Source organism: Prionailurus bengalensis, chromosome A1 (genome assembly GCF_016509475.1).
Source record: "Prionailurus bengalensis isolate Pbe53 chromosome A1, Fcat_Pben_1.1_paternal_pri, whole genome shotgun sequence".
Taxonomy (NCBI): domain Eukaryota; kingdom Metazoa; phylum Chordata; class Mammalia; order Carnivora; family Felidae; genus Prionailurus; species Prionailurus bengalensis.
Window position 1 is genome coordinate 80,912,276 of NC_057343.1, and position 8,048 is coordinate 80,920,323.

The 8,048-nt window shown below is 47.6% G+C and overlaps 1 long non-coding RNA gene across 1 annotated transcript; it reads left to right on the forward strand.

Annotated features, from left to right (window-relative positions):
- Positions 1–15: 15 nt before the first annotated feature.
- On the forward strand, positions 16–7,747 carry LOC122487373. Its single transcript, XR_006298402.1, has 2 exons — positions 16–205; positions 5,197–7,747. It is a non-coding gene; the product is annotated as an uncharacterized LOC122487373 (long non-coding RNA).
- Positions 7,748–8,048: the final 301 nt, after the last annotated feature.

Below are 8,048 nucleotides of genomic sequence, written 5' to 3' on the forward strand. Positions count from 1 at the left end.
GGGGCGTGGCCTAAGCGGAGGCGGAGCCTGGAGAGCAGGCGAAGTGGCCTGGAGCTGGGGGCGGTGCCCAGCTGGTCCTGGGTAGCGGGCCTGGACCAGGAGGCCGGCCGGGAGTGGGGCGGAGCCTGGGGAGTCCGTGATGAGGCCGGGGGCAGAGGGCGGGGCCTAGTGGGGTCCCGGATGCGGCAGACGCCTGGAGCGGGAGGTAGGTCGGGAGAGGGCGGGGCCTGGGAGCGGGCGACGAGCCCGGGGGCAGGGGGCGGGGCCTAGCGCGGTCGGAATGGGGCTGATACTCCGAGCCCGAGGCTGGCTGGAACCTGGAGCAGGGGGCTGGGAATGGGGAACCTGGAGCCGGGAACGGAGGGAGGGGACTCGGGAACCCGGAACGGGGACTTGGGATCCGGGAACGGGGAGTGCGGGGGCGGAGAGCCCGGGGGCCCGGACTGGGAGGCGGGGAGCGGGGAGCTGCGCCGAGGCGGATCCCCGGCCGCGCGGGTGGGGTCGGCTCTCAGCCGCGTGCCCCACCCAGACCCCAGGCCCCGCAGTCCAGACCAGCCTCCGCCCGGCTCCGTCCTCTCCAGGCGCCTGCCTGTCGGGCGAGCTTCGAGAGCAGCCAGCAAAAACCCTGGAAAATCCTGTCAGTGACAATCACAATGAGAATCACAGTTTTCTTAACAGGTTTTTTCCTCTGATTATGAGTAATACGTGAATATCAATAATTTCACTATCGAGGAATAACTACTATCAACGTTTATGGGTAGTTCCTTACAGTACCTTTACCACATAGTTTCGTTATATATTTTTCCTTGTATATATTGCCTTTTTTCCTTTTTTTTTTTTTTTTTTTTTACAGAATTCTGAATCACAGTAATTCAACTTTAAGTAGGTAACCAGATGTCTGGGAAAATAATAGTGCATGAGATAGCACCTGGCAGCATTAGTTAATAAGAAATTAGGCACCTCGTGCCTAACAAAGGAGATTGTTAATTTATGGTATAAACGTACAACACATTCCTCTATTCGTTAAACAAACATGTTGATTACAATGCGAATGGAGCACTTTGGGAGGTGCCCCAGATGCAGTGAGGGAAAGCAGCAGTATATCAATTCAGGGGGTGATTAGTAATGCATGGGAAATATGAATGAGGCAGGTTCTGTTTCCTTTCCAGGAATTTATAATCTAGTAGATGAGGCAGGGAAGAATATTTCAGTAGGCGAAACAGTACCTTTTTTGTTTGGACCAGAAAGGTAGAACTATGCTGTAAACTCATTGCAAGCTTGAATTCTGGAGCAGACAGAATTCAACCATTTTTCTTTTCATACACCAGGCTGATTTTAATCTCATTATGTCTGTAAGATGTGCACCATAATGACTTCCATCCTTCCTGGGAAAGCAGCACCCCATTTTGTAAGATGCCTTGTCATCTGTAATAACTAGAGGGAGGGGTTACTTATGCCTCTTTATAGTGCCTGCTGCAGTGGACAGAACTGAGACACAGATAAGCTGAGAACTTGCACAAGGACAAACGGTGTGCCTGGGGCAGAGCTGAGAATAATTGCCAGACCTAGTTTCCAATCCAGTTAGATTTTTTTAACTTTGGAATATATTTTGCATAAAGAGCCTTAAGGCCTAGGAAAATAAAGTAGGTTATAGTGGCACCATACTTAGAATGCCGTCTTTCCTCAATTAAGGTTACTTTCTGGTTTTCAGAGTTGCTAGGAGTATGTAGATATTTATTTATTTTTATGTACATATTTAAGTTGAAATAGATTGTCAACCTAGCTATGATGGGTCCCTAAGATAGCCTGCATGATAATTGTGGATGGAACAGTTATAAAGGGTGTCCAATGAGTACTCCAAATTCCAGTGTTCTGGTTGGTTGGTCCCAAGTTTTGCCCAACTCATTATTACCAATTACGGATTTTCTTTGGGATTCTTGTTTTTACAAAGCTCTGGGGGAAAGGGAGGAAACCAGATTCATCACTCATGTGCTTTGATTTATTTGACAAAGCAACCATAAATAAGTGACAGAACATTCTCTTCTTGACCAAACTACTCTGTCTCCCCCCAAATTTTGACTAGGCTTAAATGTTTGGATTTGTGTATTTGTCTCTGCATTGTCCAGTTTTAGCAAGACTCCTGCTAAGTTGGTTGAGCTAGAATTCCCATCCCCCATATCAGATCGTCTTTGATATCTAATCAGTTTCTTCACCCTCCAGCCACCCCCAAGTGGTGTTGGCTCAACCCAGCCTGCCTTCAGCAAGAATCCTGCTGGGTCAGTTTGGCCAGAACCTGATGGTTAGCTGACCCTGCTGTTTTGTCATAGTAATTTTCCACCCTCCATCGCCCACCCAGGGTAAAGAAGTTGCCCATGCTGTTCTCAGAGCCGAGTCCGATCTCTCTCCCCAGAGTCCGATCTCTCTCCCCACTGCAAGCAAAAGTGGGGTCCTGGTTCCCACTTGCCATAGCCTCCTCTGAGTACAGTCCACCTTACTATGCTTTAACACGTCTCACTAAACGATGTTTTTGACTAATAATCTTTTTCTTTAACATAAGCAAACTTGTGTATTTGAAGAGGTGATTCGGAAACATGAAAGAAAAGAGGAAGACCCAAAATCCCAAAGTATCAAAATAAGATAACACAACCCCCACGCCCCCCCCCCCCCCCCCCCCAGCCCCGCACTTAGGATTGCATTGTGTGAGAATTGCTTAAATGGGCTCAGGTGAAAGGCTCGGGTGAAGGCACGTCCCAGTCAGAGGTGCGCAGAACTGCCCACACGCTGTGGAGACATCAGTGGGGCTGTTTTCACACTTGGAACAGGTCACAGTCAACGCCGTGTCATGGGAGGGGAGACTGCAGAAGAAAGCAGGACCCAGGCTATGCACCACGCTAAGACACTGTCCTTCATTACTGCAAGTGAGAGGCTTTGCTGTGATGCCAGGTGATGGGTGAGGGCTCAGAGGAAGACCCACATCCGATTTGCAGCTGGTTGTGTGTGGGTAGCCCACTGGGACGGTGCCCTCAGCCTGGGCTGCAAAGTGGGAGCACAGCCTTACTGTTCTCTCTCGTCCACGACCCCCCATCTGCCTCCCTCCATGTGGCCAGATCCACCTTTTAAGAAGGCAAATACACTTAAAATTGGACACCGAGCAGTGTCTCGGTCTGTTCCAGCCTGCATAACAACCCCCCAGTACCACAGTACCACAGACTGGGGGGTTTAAACAACAAACTGGAAGACTGCGAGTCTGAGATCAGGATGCTAGCAGGGACCCTCTTCCTGGATCACAGATGACATCTTCTTTCTGTGAACCCACTCAGTGCAGAGGGAACCACCTCTCTGGTGTCTCTTCTCTGCGGGGCACTGACCCCATCATAGACGTTATCCCACCCTAAGCACCTCCCAAAGGCCCCACCTCCAGATAGCATCACGTTGGTGTGAATTTCGGGGACACAGGCATTCAGTCCGTAGCAAACGACTTCCCAGACTCCTGTCATTCAGATACCACTCCCACGTGGATTTTTACCACTTCTGCGTGGACTTTTGTATCCACAGAGGATCTGTGCTATTAATAATTTTCTTAAAATAACTTCATTTTTTGGAATTACTGACTTTACGTTCTCTTTATTAAGAAAACACCAATGAGTTTATGGTGCCAACTACATTTTCCTCATTTAAGCAAATCCACAATAAAATAACACATGTTCACGTGCTTCCCAAATCAGTTCCCACGGTTGGTGGTGCTACACCACACTTTGGAAATTGCTCCTTGGGAGCAAAATCCCAGATCTGTTCCTTGGCCTGTTGACATGCCTACAGCCAGGGCCTGCCTGCCTCTCTGGACTTGTCTGTCCTCCTCACAGGCTGTCCAGGGAGCCCTTGAAACCAAGGGTGCTTCTGCTGAAGGCTCCCACCCCATCCCCAGCGCTTCTTTCCCCTGTTGTGACCAAATCATGCCTCCCTGAGTGCTTTAGAATGTGACCTGATTTGGAAATGGAATCGTTGTAGATGTAACTAGTTAAGATGAAGTCATAGTGGGGCAGGCCAGCCCCAAACCCAGTGTGACTGGTGTCCTTATAAAAAGGGGCATCTGGACACAGATGCACACATGGGGAGAACACCATGAGGCAGAGATGGAGGGGTGCAGCAGAAGTCAAAGAACCCCAAGGATGGCCAGCAACACCAGAGGCAGGGGGACACCTGGGACAGGTCCCCCCTCACGACCTCCTTGGGAGGTCCAGCCCTGCCCACACCTGGCCTCCAGAGCGAGAGGGCTTAGATTCAGGTTGCCCAAGCCCGGTTTGCTGGGCTTGATTGTGGCAGCCTCAGGACACAGGCTCTGCTGGGGAGGCTCCCCCACTGCCCACTGCCCCCTGCCCCCTGCCCACAATCCAATCCAAGTGCCTCTCCTTCCAGAAGCCTCCACCAGGCAACAGCTGGAGCCTCCTTCCCCTCTACTCCAGGGTTCCCAGGTGTCTGGCATTTTAGTTTCCTCCCACCCTTGGATGAAAACATTTAAAAACCCAGCAAGTAAATGTTACTCATTTTTAGTCATAAAAACTTGATTGTTAACAGGCCTTTTCTGAGATGGCCTCTCCACTTCCAACAGGCCTCTTGACGAGTAGAAACATGCTCCAAGCTTGCTTCTGGTGGCTCCAGGTGGGAAGGCAGAGAGAGGTGGCCTCTCTCTGCTCTGAAAGGGAGCCCCCAGGCAGGGCCAAGAGCTTGCTCTGCAAACCAGTGTCCTGTTGAATAAAGTACTGGACAGATGGCTTTCTCTCTCGCTCCCTCCACCTCTGTCTCTATGTCTGTCTGTCTCTCCATATTTCCATCATTGTCTCTCTGTCTCTGTCTCTTACTCTCCATCATCACTGTATCTTTCCTGTGAGGACAGAGCCCCACCCATGCTGAGCCTACAATACAAATTTGTTGAGTGACAGGAGGCTAAAGGCTGAAACTCAGATCAGTTGGCAGCTCCTTGTCAGGAAGGGGAGACCTGCTGTGGACCAAGGATGTCAGTTATTGAGCATCAAGATTCTGGAATCTTACTGATTGTCCTGCATCTTACTCCTATCTTGTGAAAAAAGTGATTAGTGCTGTAATGGGAAAAATTCAATTTTTTTCCTTCTGATGTAGAAAAAAACCCAGTTCTTCCTCACTGTGTTTCTTCCCCATGTGTCTCCTTTGCCTTCACAGAGAACACTTCGCTTCTGATGCTTGTGGTCACCAAATGTGTGGAGGTTTTTCCCCCACACAATTCTCTCTAACACCAGCTCAAGTCTGACACCATCGACCCAGAGATGGGACCAGACCCTACAGGTTAAGGGCTCAGCCCCACAAGACTGCCCCGACCTCCACTTCAGCTGCCACTGTCCCCTGTGCTTCTGACTGACTCACTACAGATGGGAGGCTCCCACGAGCCCCTCCTAAGGTTAGTTTGCTAAAGCAGCTCACATAACTCAAGGGAACACTTAGAAGTTTATTAAAGGACATGAAAAAAAAACCCCACAAATCAGCATCCAGGTGAAGGGATGACAGGAAAAGGTCAGGAAGGGGCTCAAATCCACAAACCATGAGATCATGACCTGAGCCAAAACCAAGAGTCGGATGCTTAACCAACTGAGCCACCCAGGCGCCCCAATGACTTCAACTGAACAAAAAGGACCAGAAATGAAGTAAAAGATAAGCTATAGGTCCACGGAAATAGACTGCAAGTCATTTAACAAAGGAATTACATTCAGCATATACAAAGAACTTCTACAAATCAAGAAGAAAGACATGAACAACAAAAATGGGCAAAGATATGAATAGGCAACTCACTGGAAGGAAACACGAATATCCAATAACCAAGACATTCAGTAACCAGTGATTTCTCCTGTCCTACTGAATGGATTAATCCTGTCCACAGGCAAAAATTTGCATGGATGCTCTACCTTAGGACAACAGCTGTCTTTCCCATATGTATCTTTCCAGCGACTGTGCGTATTTCTATTTCCCTTCTTCCCTAATGTCAAAGAATTTATATATAGTTGACACTTGAGCAATGCAGGGATCTTGGGCACTGACCACCACCACACAGCTGAAAATCCACATATGACATTGACTGCCCCCCTCTGCAACTTTACTACTAATAGCCTACTGCTGATCAGAAGCTTAACCAGTAACATAAACAGTCAATTAACACAGACTTTGTGTCCTATGTACTATATACTTTATTCTTACGATAAAGTAAGCCAGAGAAAAGAAAACCTTCTTAAGAAAATCACAAGGAGGAGGAAATACATTTACAGTGCTGTGCTGCAAAAGACCTGTATGTAAGTGCACCAGTGCAGTTCAAGCCTGTGGTGTTCAAGGGTCAGCTGTAGTTTTTGCCTTGCACTCCAGCAGGGCATCAGTCCCCAGCAGTCCTGTGGAATAGCTCCTGGCAAACTCATCACAGCCTCTGGGTTTGCCAACCCACAGTCTCTGCTAATCTTGTGTTTCAGGGTGTGGAGTGGCTGGGCAGCTGGCTCCTCTTGGGAACATGATGTCCTGGCTTCTGTGACTCTGCAGCTTTCCTGTGCAACCTCCAAATGCTCAAGGGCCCCAGGCCTCGGTCCTAGACCCTTTACTCTCTTTACTTTCTTCCTGGGCAATCACATCAAATCCCATACCTTCGAGTACTGTTTACATACTGATGATTCCTAAATTCATGTCTCTGGCCTGGACCTTTCCTGCAGCCCAGACTCATAAACCCAGCAGCTTAGTCCTTATCTCCATTAGGATCTCTCCTAGACAACTCCACTGATGCCCCAAATGGAATTCCTGAGTCACCCCTACACCTGTCACTCCCACTCACCACCCCACCCCCACTCTCTGTCTCTGTGAAAGACCCAGACATGTCTACCCAGGGGCTCAAGTCCAGCACCCAGGGGCCAACGCTATGCTCACTGTAGATCTTGGTGGCTCTACCTCAAATATGTCTTCAGTGCACACGCTTCTTTCCATCCCTACCACCCCAAGCCATGCTTTCCTGCTTAAAACAGTGTGACTGCCTCTTGGCTTTTCTTGTTCAGGATATAAATCCAACAATAGCTCTGGCTTAAAACCTGCCAATATCTTTCCACTAATAGTAAAAGAATATCCACATGGCACAGACTTGAATGTCGTTAGTAAGATTGTGGAACTGAATTTAACACTTTATTTATATTTTTAAAATGTTTTAATGTTTATTTATTTTGAGAGAGAGAGAGAGAGAGAGTGAGTGCTTGCGCAAGTTGGGGAGGGGCAGAGAGAGAGGGAGAGAGAATCCCAAGCAGACTCCATGCCGTCAGTGCACAGCCCAACGTGGGGCTCAATCTCATGAACCATGAAATGATAACCTGAGCTGAAATCAAGAGTCAGACACTTAACCAACTGAGCCACCCAATCCCCTCAATTTGACACTTTATTTAATTTTAACTTATTTAGATTTGGATTTAAAAGCAATTATTGGCAAAAATTTAAGAGTCTAAACAACTTAAAGTCAACTTGGATATGAGTACCTGCTCTTTCTACTGTAACCATTGTGAAATGTAAACGCAGATCAAATATTCCCAGGGAAAATGTAGCACTCCCATTGAGACATGCCGTACCTGTAAAATGGACCCCGGATTGGTAAGAGTAAAAGAATATAAAATTCTTCATGAATGATTTTTAATATGGAGTGCATATTCAATTTGTCACATTTTGGATACGTTGGGTTAAATAAATTCTATCGGTCAAATGATTTTCACCTGTTTATTTTTACTTTTTTTTTTTTAGCGTGGCTCATGGAAAAATCTTCCTTATATACGTAATTCTCACATTTTGTTTCTATTGGTCAGCTTGGCATGTATTATCTATCCATAAATCAATGTAAGTAGTTAGTTTTTTTTGTTTGTTTGTTTCTCTCCTGGGGGAATACCAGCAGTTTCTTTGTCTGAGTGCTGGGCTTGACCTAAGGCCTATTTTGAAGAAAGGAATGAGTATCTTTGAAGAGTAGGATCACCGGCAGATGGTAAATGCTCCTGAGGACTCGGGAGGAATGA